Source organism: Argopecten irradians, chromosome 10 (genome assembly GCF_041381155.1).
Source record: "Argopecten irradians isolate NY chromosome 10, Ai_NY, whole genome shotgun sequence".
Lineage (NCBI taxonomy): Eukaryota > Metazoa > Mollusca > Bivalvia > Pectinida > Pectinidae > Argopecten > Argopecten irradians.
The window spans coordinates 3,046,148-3,069,891 of NC_091143.1; the positions used below are offsets into that span (position 1 = coordinate 3,046,148).

The 23,744-nt window shown below is 34.7% G+C and overlaps 1 pseudogene; it reads left to right on the top strand.

Annotated features, from left to right (window-relative positions):
• LOC138332911 (calcium/calmodulin-dependent protein kinase type IV-like) lies at nt 1-22,164 on the top strand (annotated as a pseudogene).
• Nucleotides 22,165-23,744: the final 1,580 nt, after the last annotated feature.

Genomic DNA, 23,744 nt, shown 5'->3' on the forward strand with positions numbered 1-23,744 from the left:
ACCACGTGATTAAATGTTCGGTTTCACCTGGGATTTACCTGGTGTGTATACTGTTTTGAATCGCGTAGCGACTCTGCTTTTACCTGTGCTATAATCCAGTACAGCACCTGTGTAAATCTGTCAAAATGTCCAACACTTCTGGAGGTAAATTCTGGATAAACGAAAGTATCAGACCGGAGGATGGACTGTTTGAGGATCGGTATATGTTAGGGCCGGAGTTAGGGAGGTAAGTTATATTGTAATTAGTGTATTGACCGTGACAACAGTATACCCTATAGGTACCATGTTGTGTATCGTTAAGGCTGTGTGGAGGTTCTACACACAGTCGAGTTTATTGGTCAATTATTGATGGCTGCAGGTAAAACAACAAATTATGTAACCATGGCGACCACGGATATAATTGGAAACCGTACATGTGTTACGTTAACTGTGTTACAATGGATTGTTGTATGTTGATTCGTTTTACGGACATGGATAGTAAATGTGTGGGTACTAGTAATTGATCATGTGTGAGTACACAGTTGGGGCAGACCTACATAGATAATCTACAGAAGATTGTCTTAAGATTAATTATCATATACACAAAGAAAACAATTTGGCCCATTTGATAGATTCACGTCGATGATAGCGACAATTTTATCGAAGGATCGTAACTATAGAAAGATGAGAACATGTACAGTAACACGTTACTGTACGCGTACAAGCTTGCTCGTGTATTAATTTAACACCTTGTTTCCTCATTTTCTTATACAGTTAAAAGTTATATTAAACAATATGTCAAAGGAATTATGTAGCTCGTAACGTGAAACATCACATATGTCAAATAAATTTAAATTATACCATTGACCATCTTTTTAATAAAAAAAAATGCAAGCGTTAATGATTTTATGAAAGCACACGTGTAACTACTGCACTATGTATTTAAGATATGTTTGAGGTAGGAACACATGCTACTACAACATCAAACACGATATCTCCGTGTATCTTACACAATGCATATTTATAATGGGAATACGAATACTGGCTATGCCTACCGAGATAAATTAAGATTTACATAAAAGTCATGAATGTCTATACATGACTAGCTTTGGTTACTTACACAAAACATGTCGATATTCTCTAGTCAAACTAAATGGCTGTTATGTATGGTCAAAGGATCTTTAAACTCCGAGGCCATAACTTAATGTAAGTAACTGTGACGTCACACTATGGTCTATTTAATTAAGTTGAGCGAAATACGGACAGAATTAAAATGTCGTGTACTTTCACGTCACATAAACCATACCGAGGTATCTTAAGCTCACCTAATGCCATATATAGACACAAGAGCGTAAACGTATGGTTAGCTTTCAGTCACGACTTTTACATAGATCCATCGATAGCAATTTATATAATTATCTATGCTGAAATGAAATTAAACGTTCACGGTGCTGACTTTCAAGTTGAACGACAAAATTATCAAATGAGAAGTTAAGAGCACAAATGGGAATAATTTGTCTGTCTTGTGTGATGTAATGGTTAAATTAACTATTCCACGAACGCAGTGAGATATGATTAAAAGTGTATAGCAGTTTAGGTACGATATGTATACCAAATCTCAATCTTATAAAGTATTTTTTGTTTAACCATATACAGGGAGATAAACATACAAATATGTTAATAAAACTAGGAAAGACATTAAAACTTTGATGTCAGTTATGACCGTTGAGAATTTTGGTAAGTGATATGATTAATTGGGGAGCAGAATGTATTTATAACTAAAATATCCAGACTGCATTAATCCATATTGATGATTAAATATTCTTACTTATCTCTGCACAGTAATGTTCATTTTTACTAAACAAGAATTGACACAAAAAAATTCTTTTCTTAAGTTCCATTATGATTACTGTTCATCTGTTCCTTAACGGTCCACCACCTTTCGCAAACGGCTTTTAATATTTGAAATAGGTATGTTTGATAATTTTGCAGACTTTGCAAAAGTTATAAAAAGCTTACCATATTTTAACAATTTAATTCAATTAAATCAAAATTACTTTTCATAACGCGGGTCATATTATATAGCTCGCCAACGTCCTAATATACAGCGCGTTAGTTGACTGATAACTGCGCCAGACGACAAAACAAGATATGAATCTTCTCTGTTACATGTAACATAGATTACGCAGAGAAACTTGCATTTGTTTGTTACTTTAACATCGTCTAAGACCATAAATATATATCTCATTATACTATTATTGTTTTAGAACCGTTTGATTTTTGTTTCGGAAAGGTAGTGGGCTTTTGAATGAATTAGTAGTAAATGGTGATCCTATATTCTCCTCCTACTCTTCTTTTTGGTACAAAATCCAGCGGATCCCTACCATCACTATGTAGATAAGTCTGACAGGATAATGCATTGCGACAGCGCCCTCTTGATTGTAGCCCTCTCCAAAAGTACTATACTACTTGGCTTCTTTTACCTCTGTCTGTATCATACAAAATGTATTTGATGATTGCTCATGGACCCTAGGTTCTCCCTATATCCTCAAATGTTACTCAAGATATGCCTGAAAGTCACGGGAATACAGCTTATACAGACAAATTATCTTTACAGACAAAATATCTTTTAAATGTACTTTAACTGATAATCTAATTGCTGTTTACTGTTGTTTACAGGGGAACCAATTCAATCGTCAACAAATGTACGAGTCGTTTAACCGACGAAGCTTGGGCAGTAAAGACCATCAACAAGAGGGTAAGGTGCACACGATTTGATGACGTTTTCATCAGATAATTGATTACCTAGCATATTTTTCCATATTCTGGTATAGTTCAGTTTAATTTGACATCCTGAAGATCACAGATGAAACTCACAATATGTTTGCCACTTCTGCTTCATTTCTTTCTACATGGTTGCTGGGATATCATAACTTTGTTATTGTATATTGACCTGGGACTGATGTTGTCTTTCGTTTAAATCATCCAAAATAATCTAAGTGATATTTTATCAATGGGAATGAATTGTCCTATTGAATCTATATAAATAAACACAATTTGTTATAATTGGATTACATTTTAAAAACTATTTATAGACCTACACGCTTTGTAGCTTTGTTTGTATCACAATAGGTTTGTTTTCGATCGGAAACCCCAAGTTCATGCTTGCTTATTACCTTTCAATGTATATCCGGTATCAAACAAACGTTCTGTAAAATAAACAAAATAGAACTTGTGCATAATTCACTACCGGTATCATGTTTTCCGGATAAATTACAAACACGTGTCAACACAGGAGCTGCATTTGCATATTAATTCATTGTATTTTCCATGTAGTTTTTAATACGACCGACTGATCAGATCACAGAGAAAGGATAGGCATTATTCATGTTCGTCCCAGTAGTCCCAGTACAGTAGGGGAGATAATTCATGTTCGTCCCAGTAGTCCTAGTATAGTAGGGAAGATGATTCATGTTCGTCCCAGTACAGTAGGGGAGATAATTCATGTTCGTCCCAGTACAGTAGGGGAGATAATCCATGTTCGTCCCAGTAGTCCTAGTACAGTAGGGAAGATAATTCATGTTCTTCCCAGTTGTCCAAGTACAGTAGGGAGATTTCATGTTCGTCCTAGTAGTCCAAATACAGTAGGGGAGATAATTCATGTTCGTCCCAGTAGTCTCAGTACAGTAGGGAAGATTTCATGTTCGTACTAGAAGTCGAAATACAGTAAGGGAGATAATTCATGTTCGTCCAAGTAGTCCAAGTACAATAGGGGAGCTAATTCATGTTCGTCCTAGTAGTCCAAGTACAGAAAGGGAGATAATTCATGTTCGTTCCAGTAGTCTCAGTACGTTAGGGGAGATAATTCATGTTCGTCTCAGTAGTCCCAGTACAATAGTGGAGCTAATTCCATACTCCTATACCTACATTTATAGATGTATCATGGTCAAAGAAGTAATATCAATAGGATTTTCTAGATGACACGGGATCCAATCAAACGTAAGTCTGTTGGATACGAATTACTTCAAATGGTAAATATGGGACAAGGAAGTAATTTCAACCGTGTGGAGAAAAAATTGTCAAATTTTCAAGGCGATCTGCCCCTTTATCAAGACATACAAAACGAACACGATTACATAATAGGATACGAACAGTAATGCGGGACAAAGTAGACAAATATTTAACTGTACAGCACAATGGAGCGCAATTTACCCTTCGGCTGGATCTACCAAAATGTATCCATGCTGTTCGACAGAACGCTTAAAATATGAGCGATGACTGGAAAGCGTGCCACGTGTGACGTCATATGTGTGGCGAAATTTATATATAGTGCTCAATGGTATAGGATGCAAATTTAGTCGCCTATCTTCTCGGTGTGTTTGCAATGAAGCTAAGTCCTAAATTTAGTCGCCTTTTGCCGGGCAGCATATGTAAAGGATCAAAAACGCGTAGAACAGAACGGGAAAATGCTGGAAGTAGGGATAATTAATTGAAAAGCAAGTGATCAATTGATGTCAATTAGTATATTTAACGTTCGTAAATGCCTTTTGGGATAGCGGGTCTGTAGATAGGTAATCCAGAATCTCTCTCGATTGACGCTTGGTTTGTGTCCAGTAGGAACAGTGTTCAATTGCAATCACCTGCATGTCTTTCCAACTATGGCTGGGTAAGTTGAAATGTCTGGCAACCGGATAGTCAGGTTTGTTATGTTTGATAGACCAGCGATGATTGTTGATTCTGACGTTGAGTGGACCATCGGTTTCCCCAACGTATTGCATTTTGTGCATTTCCTACACCAGAGGAGGTAGATGACATTGCTGAATTTGCACGTCAGGTTCTGTCGGATGTTGTAGCTCTGTTGTTGATAGCACATTCAAATGTGTCTGTGGATGCTGTGTATGGACACATCATGCACCGTTTATTGTTGCATGTCTGGAATGAACCTGTTTGTCCAGCAGGAGCAAAAGGAGGAAGTTTGCTGCTCACTACAAGGTCTTTTACATTTTTTGCTCTGCGGTAGGCTAGTAGCGGTGGCTCTGGGAAAATACGCCTAAGTTTTGTTGTTGATGACTCAATGATTTTCCAGTGGTTCCTAAGGATAGAAGGGAGATGTGGTAATTTAGGATGGAATGTTACCACACAGGAAACACGTTGAGTGGCAGTTCTGGTTTGGTATATGAGGAAATTGGCTCTTTCTATGGCGCGGACCTTGTCGATTTCTCGGTCGATCAGATGCGATTTGTATCCTCTAGAGAGATGGTGGCATTTCTTCGCACCGGCGTTCGAAGGTGGTATTGTCGGAAACTATTCAACGGATTCGTAAAGCTTGTGAATAGGGAATGCTTCTGGTGGTAAGATGTATGTGAGAGATGACAACTGGTGGAACGGAGGTATAGATGAGAATCAGTAGGTTTGGAATACAAGTCAGTTCTAATGGCCTCTTCAACTAAGGTGTATCTAGTGCCTAGAAATGTATTGGTATCTGATGATATATCGGCAGTGAATTTGATGGTATTGTGGAATGTGTTGGCACGTTCAATAAATTCATCGAGAGACTGTCGGTTGGAGGTCCATTTGATTTCAATATCGTCAATGAATCTGAGCCAGCTTGAAGGTTTATTCAAGGTTTCCCATGAATACATTGGCATACGAAGGAGCCATCTTGGTGCCTATAGCTGTACCACTGATTTGCAAGTAGTTTTCGTCATTAAACTTGAAGTTGTTAAGGGTGAGGACAAGTTTAAGGAGATCTACTAAACTCTGGGTCGACGGATGGTTAGACACACGTCTGTCCCATGCCGCACGACAGGCAGCAATGCCGTCCGCGTGCGGGATGTTGGTGTAGAGAGAGACAACATCCATCGTAACTAACAGAGTGCCATATGGTAGGTCATGGCAAGGCGTTTTATTCAAGTAATCAGTAGTATCTTTTAGATAAGATGGTAGATTTTCAACAATGGGGCGTAAATGGAAATCAATAAACTTAAAAATATTTTTCGGTAGGGTGGCCTATAGAGTTGATGATCGGCCTGCCCGGGTTGCCAGGTTTGTGGATTTTTGGGAGGAGATAGAATTTGCCTGCTTGAGCGTTCTCTGGTCGTAAAAAGCTCGCTGTGTCTTCGTCAATATCTCCTCGGTCTAGGATCCTATCTAAGTTGTCATTGACCAGTTTGGCGTGTTCCTCTGTGGGGTCCCTATCCAGTTTCTGGTAGAACTGTGCGTTAGAGAGCTGACGGTTTGCTTCTGTAATGTAGTCTCTCCTGTTCATTATTACAACTGCCGCGCCTTTATCTGCTGGTTTGATGACAATTTCAGCATTTTGTTGTAGTGAATGAAGTGCTCGGCGTTCTGATGTAGATAGGCTGATCTTTACTGATCTGGGCACGATCATTGTGAGCAACAACTTCCACCCTAACTGCCTTGATGTATGCTTCAAGGGCGGGCTTTCGATTGGGCGATGGGTTCCAAGTGCTCTTTTTCTTAAAGGGGTTGATGGGGATGCAACAGGAGATGGAGCTGGTGGTCTATCATCAACATCATCTTGGTCATCATCACTGGCAAAATGCACACGTAATCTGAGAAGCATGTCATCAAAGAGTTCGGCGTGGTTAACTTCTTTGGGAACCGGGCAGAAGGGCAGTTTCTGCATCAGTGAGATGATGGTCAGAAAGGTTAACAACTGTGTTGCGTGTAGTAGATGGCTGTGTACTTGGTCTTTTGCGTCGGAACCTTCTATTTCTGTGTGTCTTAGTAGCTTTGGATGGGATGTATTCCGGTATAAATGCTACTCCGTCACGTTGTATTTTTTTCTGTTGAGTGTGTCTGAGTGACTCTCTCTTCTTATGTGGTGACACACATTTCGTAGAAAATGTAGCATTTTCATATGACAGTTAATGCTTTAAGTCTGAATACTAATCGTTGGTCTTATTACAATTTTAAACAAACACACATTGGTTTGCAAAAAATATATCTAGATAAAGAAAATATACTTAATAAAAACAAACAAACACACAACAGTTAAATGTGAGAAGATTGAATCTGATGCATGCGTTTATGTGGGTTTTTTTTTCAAAATTAGTTTTTAAAGAGTTTCCTAAACGTTATAGATTAGTGTTATGATGATGACAACAACTGACATCTTTGTCATCTCAAATACAACCATATTCATTTTGCGCCAGTATTTTCTGTCCAAAACAAACGTCAATAAAATTTTGTGGTCAGAAATATATACTTATATACTAACATATTCTATATCAATTAAAGGTCTTGTATATCACATTGGCTAATGGATAAATATATCTTGTCTGTATTTTAGATAAAACATTGTCGAGAAGAAGTGGAGAAGGAAATCGGACTTTTGTTGATGTTGAACCATCCGAATCTGGTAAGTAGTGGTATGTGTTATTGTTATGTTCAGGGAGAAGTCTTCATTGGTTGAGTAGAGAACATCCGAATCTGGTAAGTAGTGGTATGTGTTATTGTTATGTTCAGGGAGAAGTTTTCATTGATTGAGTAGAGAACATCCGAATCTGGTAAGTAGTGGTATGTGTTATTGTTATGTTCAGGGAGAAGTTTTCATTGATTGAGTAGAGAACATCCGAATCTGGTAAGTAGTGGTATGTGTTATTTGTTATGTTCAGGGAGAAGTTTTCATTGATTGAGTAGAGAACATCCGAATCTGGTAAGTAGTGGTATGTGTTATTGTTATGTTCAGGGAGAAGTTTTCATTGATTGAGTAGAGAACATCCGAATCTGGTAAGTAGTGGTATGTGTTATTGTTATGTTCAGGGAGAAGTTTTCATTGATTGAGTAGAGAACATCCGAATCTGGTAAGTAGTGGTATGTGTTATTGTTATGTTCAGGGAGAAGTTTTCATTGATTGAGTAGAGAACATCCGAATCTGGTAAGTAGTGGTATGTGTTATTGTTATGTTCAGGGAGAAGTTTTCATTGATTGAGTAGAGAACATCCGAATCTGGTAAGTAGTGGTATGTGTTATTGTTATGTTCAGGGAGAAGTTTTCATTGATTGAGTAGAGAACATCCGAATCTGGTAAGTAGTGGTGTGTGTTATTGTTATGTTCAGGGAGACGTCTTCATTGATTGAGTAGAGAACATCCGAATCTGGTAAGTAGTGGTATGTGTTATTGTTATGTTCAGGGAGAAGTTTTCATTGATTGAGTAGAGAACATCCGAATCTGGTAAGTAGTGGTATGTGTTATTGTTATGTTCAGGGAGACGTCTTCATTGTTGAGTAGAGAACATCCGAATCTGGTAAGTAGTGGTATGTGTTATTGTTATGTTCGGGAGAAGTTTTCATTGATTGAGTAGAGAACATCCGAATCTGGTAAGTAGTGGTATGTGTTATTGTTATGTTCAGGGAGACGTCTTCATTGATTGAGTAGAGAACATCCGAATCTGGTAAGTAGTGGTATGTGTTATTGTTATGTTCAGGGAGACGTCTTCATTGATTGAGTAGAGAACATCCGAATCTGGTAAGTAGTGGTATGTGTTATTGTTATGTTCAGGGAGACGTCTTCATTGATTGAGTAGAGAACATCCGAATCTGGTAAGTAGTGGTATGTGTTATTGTTATGTTCAGGGAGACGTCTTCATTGATTGAGTAGAGAACATCCGAATCTGGTAAGTAGTGGTATGTGTTATTGTTTATGTTCAGGGAGACGTCTTCATTGATTGAGTAGAGAACATCCGAATCTGGTAAGTAGTGGTATGTGTTATTGTTATGTTCAGGGAGAAGTTTTCATTGATTGAGTAGAGAACATCCGAATCTGGTAAGTAGTGGTATGTGTTATTGTTATGTTCAGGGAGACGTTTTCATTGATTGAGTAGAGAACATCCGAATCTGGTAAGTAGTGGTATGTGTTATTGTTATGTTCAGGGAGACGTCTTCATTGATTGAGTAGAGAACATCCGAATCTGGTAAGTACTGGTGTGTGTTATTGTTATGTTCAGGGAGACGTCTTCATTGATTGAGTAGAGAACATCCGAATCTGGTAAGTAGTGGTGTGTGTTATTGTTATGTTCAGGGAGAAGTTTTCATTGATTGAGTAGAGAACATCCGAATCTGGTAAGTAGTGGTATGTGTTATTGTTATGTTCAGGGAGAAGTTTTCATTGATTGAGTAGAGAACATCCGAATCTGGTAAGTAGTGGTATGTGTTATTGTTATGTTCAGGGAGAAGTTTTCATTGATTGAGTAGAGAACATCCGAATCTGGTAAGTAGTGGTGTGTGTTATTGTTATGTTCAGGGAGAAGTTTTCATTGATTGAGTAGAGAACATCCGAATCTGGTAAGTAGTGGTATGTGTTATTGTTATGTTCAGGGAGAAGTTTTCATTGATTGAGTAGAGAACACTGCAGGAGAGGTCGAGATATTTTTTTACGAGTCTCTTTGACCTAAAGGATCGATGTGTTTTCGTTATGTCAGTATTTTAATACTGTATTCCAGTTTTCACCATAATGATAAATTAAATTCACAAAATAAGGGTAAAATTTATATGTACAAATTGTGTATGCAGTTAAACGTATAGCGTTGTAAAATAATCCAATGGGATACCTTCAACAAGTCTGATCAGAGTATGGTAAAAGTCAATTAAAAACTAAAGAAGGTTAAGTGTAAATAATAAAAAATAATGTTATTAGCTAATCATATAACACTAATACTGTTGATATTATAAGACGCTATGATATGTGTATAAGAAGGATATGGATATTCTACCCGAGGGTCACAAAATGTTGTAAAACCCCAGGCTTGTGATCCCGATGGAATATCATGACGTTGACTACACATGTACCTAATGTTTTCTGTATATTTTCTTTTCTGACATTTTGTTGAATTTGGAAGTTTTGCTTTTAATGTTGCAATTGAAAATTCTGGGTGGTAATTGTTTTTGAACTGAATAGAAAAAAATTATTTTGTTTATATAATAATAATTAATATATATTAGTTAGATAAACACATTTCATATTAATGTAATTATTGATGTTCATGAATACAGGACATGCAAAACACGCAGAATTAATGAAATTATATTTATATAAAACATTAATGGACTTTGGTAGACTATGGTCATCAGAAGCAGTAGTGCAGTTGAAATAGGTACTGATTTTAAGTGTTCAAATTATCTAATGAGTATCAGCATTCCGCCTTTAGTTACATGCATTTATGTTAATGCTTTGGTATTTTGATTAAATAGAACTGTATTGCACTACGAATTCCATTTCACAAATTTCCCATTATTTCATTATAGGCTTTATTGTTTCATTTCAAACATTGGATTATGAAATGTCATTATCTGTGCAATACATTAGGACAGTGTTTACATGTAACTGTGTTATAATGACGCTTGTGACATACAAGTTTTCATTATCCAATTACATATGAATACGTTATAAAATTCATTACCTGTGATAGCTGTCACTATCTTAAAATGTATTTGTAAAATTAAGACCACGTCTAGGTTCTAGTATATAATCATGGATAAATGAGATATTTGTTCACTTGAAGTTTGCCGTATAACATGCACAACACAACAGCAGCATAAAGTCAAGTCAACTCATACCCCTTAGACGTAAAATGAAATTACACCTTGATGTCAATTTCAAAATTGTTTTCATTTTTCTTAGAAATGGTACATAATTTCTTTAAAAAAATGTATTTTACCAAATTAATTCAATGCAACAATATGAAAACAATGTAATAATGTAATAACAATGTAACAATATATATATATATATATAAACAATGTAACAGTATATCAACAATGTAACAATATTTTAAACAATGTAACAATATATAAACGATGTAACAAGATAACAATAAGCGTTTGTGTCCTCCTTTTATGTCTAGTATGTTACTTATTTTGCTAGGTAAACCGAAGGATTATCAACAATGACTGCTCTCACAAGTAATGTATTACAGCCCTCGCTGTTCTGTCGTATATTAAACAGCCGAGTTTATAATCTAAGTTACATACTGATGTTAAGTGTTATAATCCTCTCCTTAACACCGGGGCTTATCCAGTATGGATTAATGTCTAAGTCAATTTGATATTTATAGCGTATGTCGAGTGGAAGTCTCAATTGTATTCATATACGTCTACCGTGTGGCCAATAAAACTATGTAGTGTGAAATGTGCAGTCTATCTTATCTAATCTCATGAAACCATAAATCTCAAATCACTACTGTCTGATAATTTGTCCTCAAATTCTTAATTAAAGTCTAACAAAGGTTTAGATAGTTGTACATAAGTTCTAATGGAGCCTTTTATATATCATCCCTTACTGTTGTGCCAATTTCTGGTCACCATGTGCTGAAAACATAAGCTACAACTACTCGGGAAGCTTTATGTAGGCTGATGGGTACAAAAATGATGTGGAATTTTGAAAAAAAATATACTTATTTAGAACAGCTATGAATCAGTTTTAAGAAATTTGAAATAGACATTAGATTGGTCAATCAAAGGTACACTGGAGTATACAATATCACGATTTTGTAAAATCTATTCAACGGAAGGTGGACCCGTATGAGATTTATAATGATAGAGTTATTGAAGAATTGTAGTTAGGTACTAACATCAATGTTTAAACACTTGCATTTCGGCATTATTTTAGATCTACTATCAATGAAACTGATATAAAAAAAATAAGTGTGCTGTTTGGTAGTTTCGCGGAATGCTTAAATCAAATAGCATTATAAAAACGTCAAGAGTCTAACTTTTACAAGGAAACACAACACAGATATACCACAGCCTCCCAAAACACATTCAAACACCGCAGTACATATATGTACAAGGGGAGCGTCCTTTGTTGACTGTATTAATTGATAAGTCGTTGAGCCCAACCAAGCAACTAATCGATCCATGTAGTGTCATTCGTCTGTCCTATAATTCACAGATTCGCCTGAAAGAAATTTATGAAACAGAAACACAACTTCAGCTTGTCCTTGAACTAGCTAAAGGTGGAGAACTCTTTGACAGGTAAGATTAAAATGAATTTCTGCTGCATCTCGATTTTTTACCCTTTCTTATTTTATTGGTAACGGCTGCAATCCTATGCAACAGATATATATTTAGAAACAAGTCTTATAATCGCTTTACCAATGCATAAAAAGGCTCACCTCGTGCATATTACTCATAATAAAAAAAAACAATTAAAAGTTAAAAGAAAACATCGCTAAAACGGTAATTTGTAACTTATTCAACTACATTTTATGAAAACCAAAATTGTATTAAATTAAGCTCTCACTTGATTGTCATATTCCAACAAAATCAATAGATTTTTTGTTTCCTCATTAAAGCATTGAGGTCCGTGGGACGTACACGGAGAAGGAAGCAGCTCATGTGATGAGAGACATTCTCGAGGCTGTGCGGGTAATAGATATAATTACTGATTATCTAATTATAATAATAATCAAACAGTTGATAAAAATCTTTCATTAATCAATGATTTATTTAATTTGTTTCGATTATTTAGCAACACTATGACTGATTTAGTATACATCTACATTGTATTTAGGTTAATGCCGTTATCTATACATATAAATAATTAGTTAAAAAAATAATTCGTTCATTCGGTTTTTTCTTTCGTTCATTTATTATTAAAGAAATGTATTTACTACATTTTGATTATTGGAGACATTTATTTCTTGTGTTTGAATCAAGTGTACAAGAAATTGTATAATTATCTGCTTAGTAGTAGTATATCAATATGTATATTTGCCATCCTTGGCTTCTCAACTCACAATACTCGTTAGAATGAATTTAATGTTTAACACCATTTTAACTTCGATATTCAGTAAAACGATGTTAATTATGTTGTAGTATATGCACGATAAAGGAGTAATTCACAGAAACATTAAGGTAATATCCTTCACTATTTACTGAAAATTTAAGGTAATATCCGTCACTGTTCACTGAAACATTAAGGTAATATCCTTCACTATTTACTGAAAATTTAAGGTAATATCCGTCACTGTTCACTGAAACATTAAGATAATATCCTTCACTATTCACTGAAACATTAAGGTAATATCCTTCACTATTCACTGAAACATTAAGGTAATATCCTTCACTATTCACTGAAACATTAAGGTAATATCCTTCACTATTCACTGAAACATTAAGGTAATATCCTTCATTATTCACTGAAACATTAGGTTATATCCTTCACTATTCACTGAAACATTAAGGTAATATCCTTCACTATTCACTGAAACATTAAGGTAATATCCTTCACTATTCACTGAAACATTAAGGTAATATCCTTCACTATTCACTGAAACATTAAGGTAATATCCTTCACTATTCACTGAAACATTAAGGTAATATCCTTCACTATTCACTGAAACATTATGGTAATATCCTTCACTATATACTGAAACATTAAGATAATATCCTTCACTATTCACTGAAACATTAAGGTAATATCCTTCACTATTCACTGAAACATTAAGATAATATCCTTCACTATTCACTGAAACATTAAGGTAATATCCTTCACTATTCACTGAAACATTAAGGTAATATCCTTCACTATTCACTGAAACATTATGGTAATATCCTTCACTATTCACTGAAACATTAAGGTAATATCCTTCACTATTCACTGAAACATTAAGGTAATATCCTTCACTATTCACTGAAACATTAAGATAATATCCTTCACTATTTACTGAAACATTAAGATAATATCCTTCACTATATACTGAAACATTAAGGTAATATCCTTCACTATTCACTGAAACATTATGGTAATATCCTTCACTATTCACTGAAACATTATGGTAATATCCTTCACTATTCACTGAAACATTAAGGTAATATCCTTCACTATTCACTGAAACATTATGGTAATATCCTTCACTATTCACTGAAACATTAAGGTAATATCCGTCACTATTCACTGAAACATTAAGGTAATATCCTTCACTATTCACTGAAACATTATGGTAATATCCTTCACTATTCACTGAAACATTAAGGTAATATCCTTCACTATTCACTGAAACATTATGGTAATATCCTTCACTATTCACTGAAACATTATGGTAATATCCTTCACTATTTACTGAAACATTATGGTAATATCCTTCACTATTCACTGAAACATTAAGGTAATATCCTTCACTATTCACTGAAACATTAAGGTAATATCCTTCACTAACTGAACATTGGTAATATCCTTCACTATTCACTGAAACATTAAGGTAATATCCTTCACTATTCACTGAAACATTAAGGTAATATCCTTCACTATTCACTGAAACATTAAGGTAATATCCTTCACTATTCACTGAAACATTAAGGTAATATCCTTCACTATTCACTGAAACATTATGGTAATATCCTTCACTATTCACTGAAACATTAAGGTAATATCCTTCACTATTCACTGAAACATTATGGTAATATCCTTCACTATTCACTGAAACATTAAGGTAATATCCTTCACTATTCACTGAAACATTAAGGTAATATCCTTCACTATTCACTGAAACATTAGGTTATACCCTTCACTATTCACTGAAACATTAAGATAATATCCTTCACTATTCACTGAAACATTAGGTAATATCCTTCACTATTCACTGAAACATTAAGGTAATATCCTTCACTATTCACTGAAACATTATGGTAATATCCTTCACTATTCACTGAAACATTATGGTAATATCCTTCACTATTCACTGAAACATTAAGGTAATATCCTTCACTATTCACTGAAACATTAAGGTAATATCCTTCACTATTCACTGAAACATTAAGGTAATATCCTTCACTATTTACTGAAACATTAAGGTAATATCCTTCACTATTCACTGAAACATTATGGTAATATCCTTCACTATTCACTGAAACATAATGGTAATATCCTTCACTATTCACTGAAACATTAAGATAATATCCTTCACTATTCACTGAAACATTAAGGTAATATCCTTCACTATTCACTGAAACATTAAGGTAATATCCTTCACTATTCACTGAAACATTATGGTAATATCCTTCACTATTCACTGAAACATTAAGGTAATATCCTTCACTATTCACTGAAACATTATGGTAATATCCTTCACTATTCACTGAAACATTATGGTAATATCCTTCACTATTCACTGAAACATTATGGTAATATCCTTCACTATTCACTGAAACATTATGGTAATATCCTTCACTATTCACTGAAACATTAAGGTAATATCCTTCACTATTCACTGAAACATTAAGGTAATATCCTTCACTATTCACTGAAACATTAAGGTAATATCCTTCACTATTCACTGAAACATTAAGGTAATATCCTTCACTATTCACTGAAACATTATGGTAATATCCTTCACTATTCACTGAAACATTATGGTAATATCCTTCACTATTCACTGAAACATTAAGGTAATATCCTTCACTATTCACTGAAACATTAAGGTAATATCCTTCACTATTCACTGAAACATTATGGTAATATCCTTCACTATTCACTGAAACATTAAGGTAATATCCTTCACTATTCACTGAAACATTAAGGTAATATCCTTCACTATTCACTGAAACATTATGGTAATATCCTTCACTATTCACTGAAACATTAAGGTAATATCCTTCACTATTCACTGAAACATTAAGGTAATATCCTTCACTATTCACTGAAACATTAATGGTAATATCCTTCACTATTCACTGAAACATTAAGGTAATATCCTTCACTATTCACTGAAACATTAAGGTAATATCCTTCACTATTCACTGAAACATTAATGGTAATATCCTTCACTATTCACTGAAACATTAAGGTAATATCCTTCACTATTCACTGAAACATTAAGGTAATATCCTTCACTATTTACTGAAACATTAAGGTAATATCCTTCACTATTCACTGAAACATTAAGGTAATATCCTTCACTATTCACTGAAACATTATGGGTAATATTCCTTCACTATTCACTGAAACATTAAGGTAATATCCTTCACTATTTACTGAAACATTAAGGTAATATCCTTCACTATTCACTGAAACATTAAGGTAATATCCTTCACTATTCACTGAAACATTATGGTAATATCCTTCACTATTCACTGAAACATTAAGGTAATATCCTTCACTATTCACTGAAACATTAAGGTAATATCCTTCACTATTCACTGAAACATTATGGTAATATCCTTCACTATTCACTGAAACATAAACGAACAACTATTATAAAGTCCCTTTATGTCAATATCGTGATATTAATACACATTCTGTTGTAATAAACAAAACTTCATCGATTTTCAATGCCTCGTCTTTTCTTTTTGTAGCCAGAGAATATATTACTAGAAGACCTTAAGGATATACCTAGAGTCAAATTAGGAAGATTGATTTATATTAAATCCTCGAAATACCTCTTTGTTAGCGTTATGTAATAACAGCTAAAAAGATAAACACATATCGATCGTACTACGTACTGTTTGTTTACTGGTTTTCTATTCCAACCCGAAGAAACCGTTTAAAAACACCCCTGCACCCACGGCATATGGTGGCGCTACGAAAAATACCTTAATGATATGTTCTATTAAAAAATTGTGTATTTAATCAGGAATACTTTGTTGGAGGTGTGTTGAATATTGATATAATTTGGCTTCATTTGAAAGAAAAATGATTGGGCTATAAAAAAGGGGGTTAGAGCGCAGTCTACGTGTATGTATGTATTTGTGATCAGTATGAAATGCAACATACACATATATAGCACATACATGTAATGTTATATTCAAAATAACATTTCTTCTTCTTTCATCATTGCAATAGGAACGTGGTATAAGTTGGATTTTAATTTATTTTCGTGCCTATGTTGACAGCTGATTTCGGATTGTGGGACGATACAGGAGAAAGATGTCCAGATGAATATGGTGTGTTCCTCTCCCGACTACAGCGGTGAGTAGATAGGGAAGGTTTGATGTTACCCTTAGTTAACGATCATTGTGTAAATTTCTTCTGTATAGTAGGAGTAGTCACACTAAATCATTGATGAAGTGATGTACGAATATATCTATTGCAGCTCCTGAGATGTTGCGGGGGATTGAAATGTACTAAAGCAGTAGATATGTGGAGCTGTGGAGTCATCGCATTCGTTCTGTAAGTAAATAAAACAAAACTTTTTACCTTTATACTTACTGTAAACCGCAAATTCATTAGAACTTATGAAAAATTAAATTTCAAGTGCGATTTTATTTGTAAATTGCAATAAATAAATCTATAGGATGAAAACGTGAGATGAAGTCACTGCGATAAGAGGTTTGTTTACAGTAACGTATCAGTCTTCGAATAATTAATCCTTGTAACAAAGGGAGAACAAAACCATTTCAATGCTTACCATAAAAAGATGAAATATAATCATTTTTGGAAATGATTTGTATAGGCTTTGCCTGTTTGTCCGATCCATTTGTTAATACTTTACTATTTTATGATTTATATTGAATTTATTTTAATAATACTTGCATTTCAATAAAATATTTTGAAATGAAATGAAAATATGTTTAAAGAACTTTAAGTATTTTGTCTTGATATGTTTAATGTTGGAACTTGAAAGTTCATCAAAAGTTTATCAGTATCACCGGAGATGGAAGTTTTGATTGCAATTCTCGTAAACTACAATAGCAATCTCTTTAACTCAAGCAATTGATCCTGTGTTCCACTTACTTAAGCAAGTAATTAACGTCCTCACACTTACTGCAATTCTTTCACAGATATGATAACACTGACGGAACATTTCTTTGGTTTCTTGGTATATCAAGTCAAGTAATAAAAACTAACGTCCTCTTTCCCCAGACTTGCTGGCTACGAGCCATTCTTAGACGTAAATGGAGATACATACAAAAGAGTGATAAAGGTAGACTACTCCTTTGATGATAACATCTGCTCAGAGATCAGTGAAAATGCAAAGGTAAGCTGTATTCCGAATTTGCATATTACAGAGTTATCTGCACTTGCTGATAGGTATTGGTTGTGACGTCATATGTTTGCGAGCGTAACGTCATACTTTTCGGAGAAAACGGCGTGAATTGCGCTCACAAAATAATGACGTAACAATCGATACCTACCCGCAAGGGAGCTAATTCTGTAATATGCAAAGACGGAATACCTTTATATTCACATTTAATGAAAATGCAATTCAATATAATATAAATAAATATAATTTGCATATAACTTTTATAAAATTGTAATGCATACCAGGTATGGCTAGTTTTAGTAACACTACACGCCGTACATTGCTTTACAACGTAGTAAACACAATCCGTCTTTGACTTGTTTGTTTAGTTTAATTTATATGTACCGTATTTTTCATACTCACAAATCAAAAATAGTTTTTAATATGTTCTTTACTACCAAAAGTTACCAACATTTAGAGAATTACTAAACTTACAATGCAAAGTGAAGGTTTTAATTTTATAAGTACAAATAAGAGATCAAAATGAGTTTTGATAGCACTGCCGTAAATCACGATCTTTATGTCTACAATCCAGTATAATAGCACTGCCGTAAATCACGATCTTTACGTCTACAATCCAGTATAAAAACTACACACACTAAACCAAAAAGCCAAGCTGTGGTCTACCATTTCATTTCACATATTCACGATGCTATTAGTAACTAAAAAGCGACTTCTTCAGATATGTTTTCATCTAAACATGCATAGGGCATAAAACAAGAACTAATATAGTGCATAAATTATGGGTTATTGCAAATGCTTCAAACATCATACAATAATTTTCACAGCTTAATTCAGAAAAACTTATGGTTTTCAATAGCTTACTGAAAAAATAGGATGTTAAAACTTTTCCCCAGTTACTGAAAATATAACTTTAAAATAAAGTATCAGATTTTCAAAATTAATCGTTACAAAATTAATGAACATTCTTGTGATTTCGTATACCTAAAATACATAAACTATAACAGGCCCTTAAAACGATGCTATTAACAGCGCTAGTGTCGTCAATTTAATTATATTATGTGGTAACATTTGTCCAATCTAATTAAGCTTTGTACTTAACATTTGACCTGAAGGATACAAAATGTACATATATTGATGTTTCTAAACAGGACTTCATACGCAAAATGCTGCAGAAGGATCCAAAGAAACGCTTGACTGCTGCTACAGCCCTCCGACATCCCTGGGTCAGAGGAATTGCCGCCAAAAATTCATGTCTTCTGCAGACACAGGAGAGCATTAAGGACTTCAATGCCCGACGGAAGTTTAAGGTATAAGCCAAATCGTGTAAGGATTTATCTGTTCCAGAATGACTCTTATATCAATATGTACTGATGCTTATATCTATTGCAATCACACGTCGAATAACTTTTGAATTGAACTATGTTTCTTTGTTCCTACACGATAATTTCATAATTATAGGAATCACACGGTAAACTCCAAAGTATATATTGTATTCTAAGATAGCCTAGTTAGTGTTACATTGTATATCATACCGCGGACTATATAGTAATTAGACAAAATATTGCCATATTGAAGATATATTTCTTTACTGTTTAACGAGAGCCTTTTAGTGTCATATATGTCTATATCAAACATATACAAATGAGATAGCTAAAATATAAAAAATTAAAATCCGTAATTATTTCTATTAAACGAAACACACATGGGTTACACTGTTAACGTCCTATTATCATATTTGTATCAAAATTGATAATAGAGGGAAACAAACAAATTTCATCATTCACTTATGTAAAAAACAACCAGTCGCAGGTGGATGAAGTGAGAAACATTATTGTAAACAGGGTTGATAAGAGTGAGACAGGCGATACGACTAAACAGGATTATCCCCCTTTGAATACAGACCAAATATCAGAACAGTGACACACTTAGACATGGGCTACTTCGTGAGTAAATCGCGTGGTCACGTGACATTGTACAGTGTGGCTTTCACTTTTCCCGCGTGCGCTGCTTGCACGTCAAAAGCTTTTTCACACGTATTAAGTTTTCATTGAGAAACTGCAGCTGTCTTTTTATTGATATATTTGAGTGTTTGCTTCACATGTGCGTCGGTCTTATCTTAAATCTAGGTCACTGTGACTTCGTTTTAAATCAATTAGCAGGCTAGATTTTGATTGGTTTGATCACATTTTTTTGCGCTTGTATCTGAAGCTTTTGTGAGAAATGATATCTCTGATTAGTGTAAGATTGTTTTGTCTAGAAAAGATCACGAAAGAATTTTGAATTCAAAACTATCTTACAATTGCGTGCTTCTGGAGGAAATCATCAATTTCAGATATCACATTGATTTCGAATAATAAACATTGTATATAAATTTTATTTCAAACAGATCTTGAGTGTGTAGTTTTGGCAAAGCTAGTGACAAGTTTGAAGTTGTTCTTGTTATCAATGTATGAGTCAGACACTTCATGTGTCTCATATCATTCTATATTTTTTCATCAAATCAACTGATTTTTAAAAAAAATCATTTTGCGCTGTGACACCTTTTCCAAGTTTTTTTTCAATGCTACTCATGTGATTCGGAGTTTCATTTCTACGCTATGAACTGACTGAACCATATAAACGAATTATCTACTTACTTTTCGGATTACCTGCACTATTAATTTTTGACAGCTTCTCCATTCTGTAAATCAGTTCTTAGCTTGCTGTTTAGTCCCCCTCTCTTTAGCAGCCCAGGCGAGTTCCAGAAAAACATTGTATGTGGTTTGCCGAATCAGATATGTTTGAGGTGTTTAATATGGCGTGTCTAACGTTGCTTAAGTATGCAGTGATTGTATTCGTATTGTGTTCTTGCTACTTAAAGATGCTCCACCGCTGAGAAATGCTATTTTTTCACTATCAAAAATAGGGGCAGACGATTTAGTATTTTGCTTCAGTTGCAAAGTTACTTACTTTACACCATTACCACCATTGAAAAGTTTGAGCTCTTAATTTTACATTAAGTTAAAAATATAAATAAAAAAGATTAATTGCATCCCGAAAAAATTCCGTTTCACTCTATCCTAATAGAGAATGAAATACTGATCCGCAACATGCACTAAAGGCAAAATGAATTATTTTATTATAATTTTTTGTGTTAATTAGACCTATATTTACACGATCAAACACCAATTATTATTCAAGTGATGGGAATGCCATTTATGCTCTGTCGGCGGTGGAGCATCTTTAATAACAAATTATACAATATAAACAAAAGAGTACAAACGTTACTGAATAACACAACGTTTGCCTCGCCGTAGTTTAATATCTTGATATATTCAGTTTAAGTTCTTATACTCTCTTGACTTTCTTTTACAGTCCCTGACGCATTGTGCAATGCTTGGAGCCTGGATAACACGTGACCTTCCTGACGTAGAAGCAACATAATATGACGTCATTATAGAGAGATCATTTTATAACTACACTGTGATAGACACATTGCTATTGAAACACAAAACATTATTTTTACTGCAAGATATTTATCAAATACATATTTCTAAGATAAATGTTTTAAAGTGTTAAGAAAATGTTAACATATATTTGAAATTCAATTTCATCATCAAATAATATTTGTACATATACACCAAAGTATATTGGATTTATGCAGAAATACAAAAATTCATGTATAAGCCCCAAATTTCATTTCGTACCGACAACCCTTCCGCAATTGTATGTTGAATGCGAATCCCTGCGAGCAAAATCATTTGCATGCTTTGAAGGCAAATGTCAAAAAGATAAGCGGCATTATCAATCGACCAGTTTGATATTTCTATAATTTGGCTATAATACATTGCTCTATATATACAGTTTACATTTTCATTCCGTTTTTTTCCATGAGGACTGTGATACTGATGTGATAAGCTCTTATTATGTAGGCAGTATTATTGATATATAAATTATACTATTGGCAAGTATATTTTCAGCTGTTAATGAACTAATACTTTATTGAAAAAAAATCAATTGCCTTTTACAGTTTTATTATTGATTAGTGGAATGTCGTTAATTTCATCCTTAATTCTAAATGTCTTCCTAAGTATCACTTGATGCGTGTTTGTTAAGAGCTGGTCGGTTTTGAGTTCCGTCAAAATTGTACCATATGTCCATATTTAGTCCAAAACGATATCTTATGTTCTACCATACAGACGCGATCCCTTATTTATTATTGTCGAGTAAAATGGGATTTTTTTCCAATATGCATCAAATATTGTTGATGTTTTATTTTATTATTTTTTCTGGATTTTTTGTCCACTTCTCATTTGGTCAAAAATTACGACAACGTGTGATTCCCACCGATAATAATAACTATATTGTCACGATTTTTGCCAGGAAGTAGTTTATAGAAAATGGATCAATTGCACGGTTATTTTTAGATAATGTTATCGTCTACGTTATACCACAAAACAGCTTAGTGTTTTGCCGCCGCTTTGAAACAAACGCTATTGATTGACCTGAGTTTGTTTCGGTTTCTATCAATAGCATGGATGGTACTTCCAACATAGATGACTACGAGTTTAAGCTTTTAAAATTTTCAACCATAAATCACGGGTTAGGAGAGTAGGAAATAATCGAATAACATTCATTAAGTCATCTTAGAGGCCAATGAATTGTCAAAATACGTTTGGATGTCTTATCTTGTTAAAATTACTCAAATAAGAGTGCTTGCATTACAGCATTACTGGTCAGGCCCACTAGGCTAATCCTACTCTATGTATATACGATTTTTATTTTACGGAATGGAGTACTAAGCAAATGTATCTTAAGTCAATCTGAATCTGTTAATATATGTTTGACGTCGAAGTGGATTATTTCAACGGAGAGAACACACGATTACATTTTATTGACTGTGGCCTTAAGACATGGAGCTACATGTATAATGGAGTACATGTACATTTTTAGCTCACCTGGCCCGAAGGGCCGGTGATCTTATGTCATGGCGCGGCGTCCGTCGTCCGTCGTCCGTCGTCCGTCGTTCGTCCGTCCGTCAACAATTTTCTTTGAATCGCTACTAGTCATAGAGTTCTAGATGGATTGTAACCAAATTTGGCCAAAACATCCTTGGGGCGCGGGAAGGGGAACAGAACTTGTATAAATTTTGGCTCTGACCCCCTGGGGGCAGAGAGGAGGGGCGGGTCCCAATAGGGAAAATAGAGGTAAATCCTATAAATCGCTACATTGTCCTAGAGTTCTGCATGGAATTGTAACCAAATTTTGCCAGTAAACATCCTTGGGGAAGGGGAACAGAACTTGTATAAATTTTGGCTCTGACCCCCGGGGGCAGGAAGGGCGGGGCCTAATAGAGAAATATGAGGTAAAATACTATAAATCGCTACTTGTCCTAGAGTTTCTGCATGGATTGTAACCAAATTTGGCCAGAAACATCCTTGGGGAAGGGGAACAGCACTTGTATAAATTTTGGCTCTGACCCCCTGGGGGCAGGAGGGGCGGGGCCCAATAGGGGGAAATAGAGGTAAATCCTATAAATCCGCTACTTGTCCTAGAGTTCTGCATGGATTGTAACCAAATTTGGCCAGAAACATCCTTGGGGGAAGGGGAACAGAACTTGTATAAAATTTGGCTCTGACCCCGACCCCCCCCCCCCCCCCCGGGGGCAGGAGGGGCGGGGCCTAATAGGGGAAATAGAGGTAAATCCGATAAATCGCTACTTGTCCTAGAGTTCTGCATGGATTGTAACCAAATTTGGCCAGAAACATCCTTGGGGGAAAGGGAACAGAACTTGTAAAAATTTTGGCTCTGACCCCCCCGGGGCAGGAGGGGCGGGACC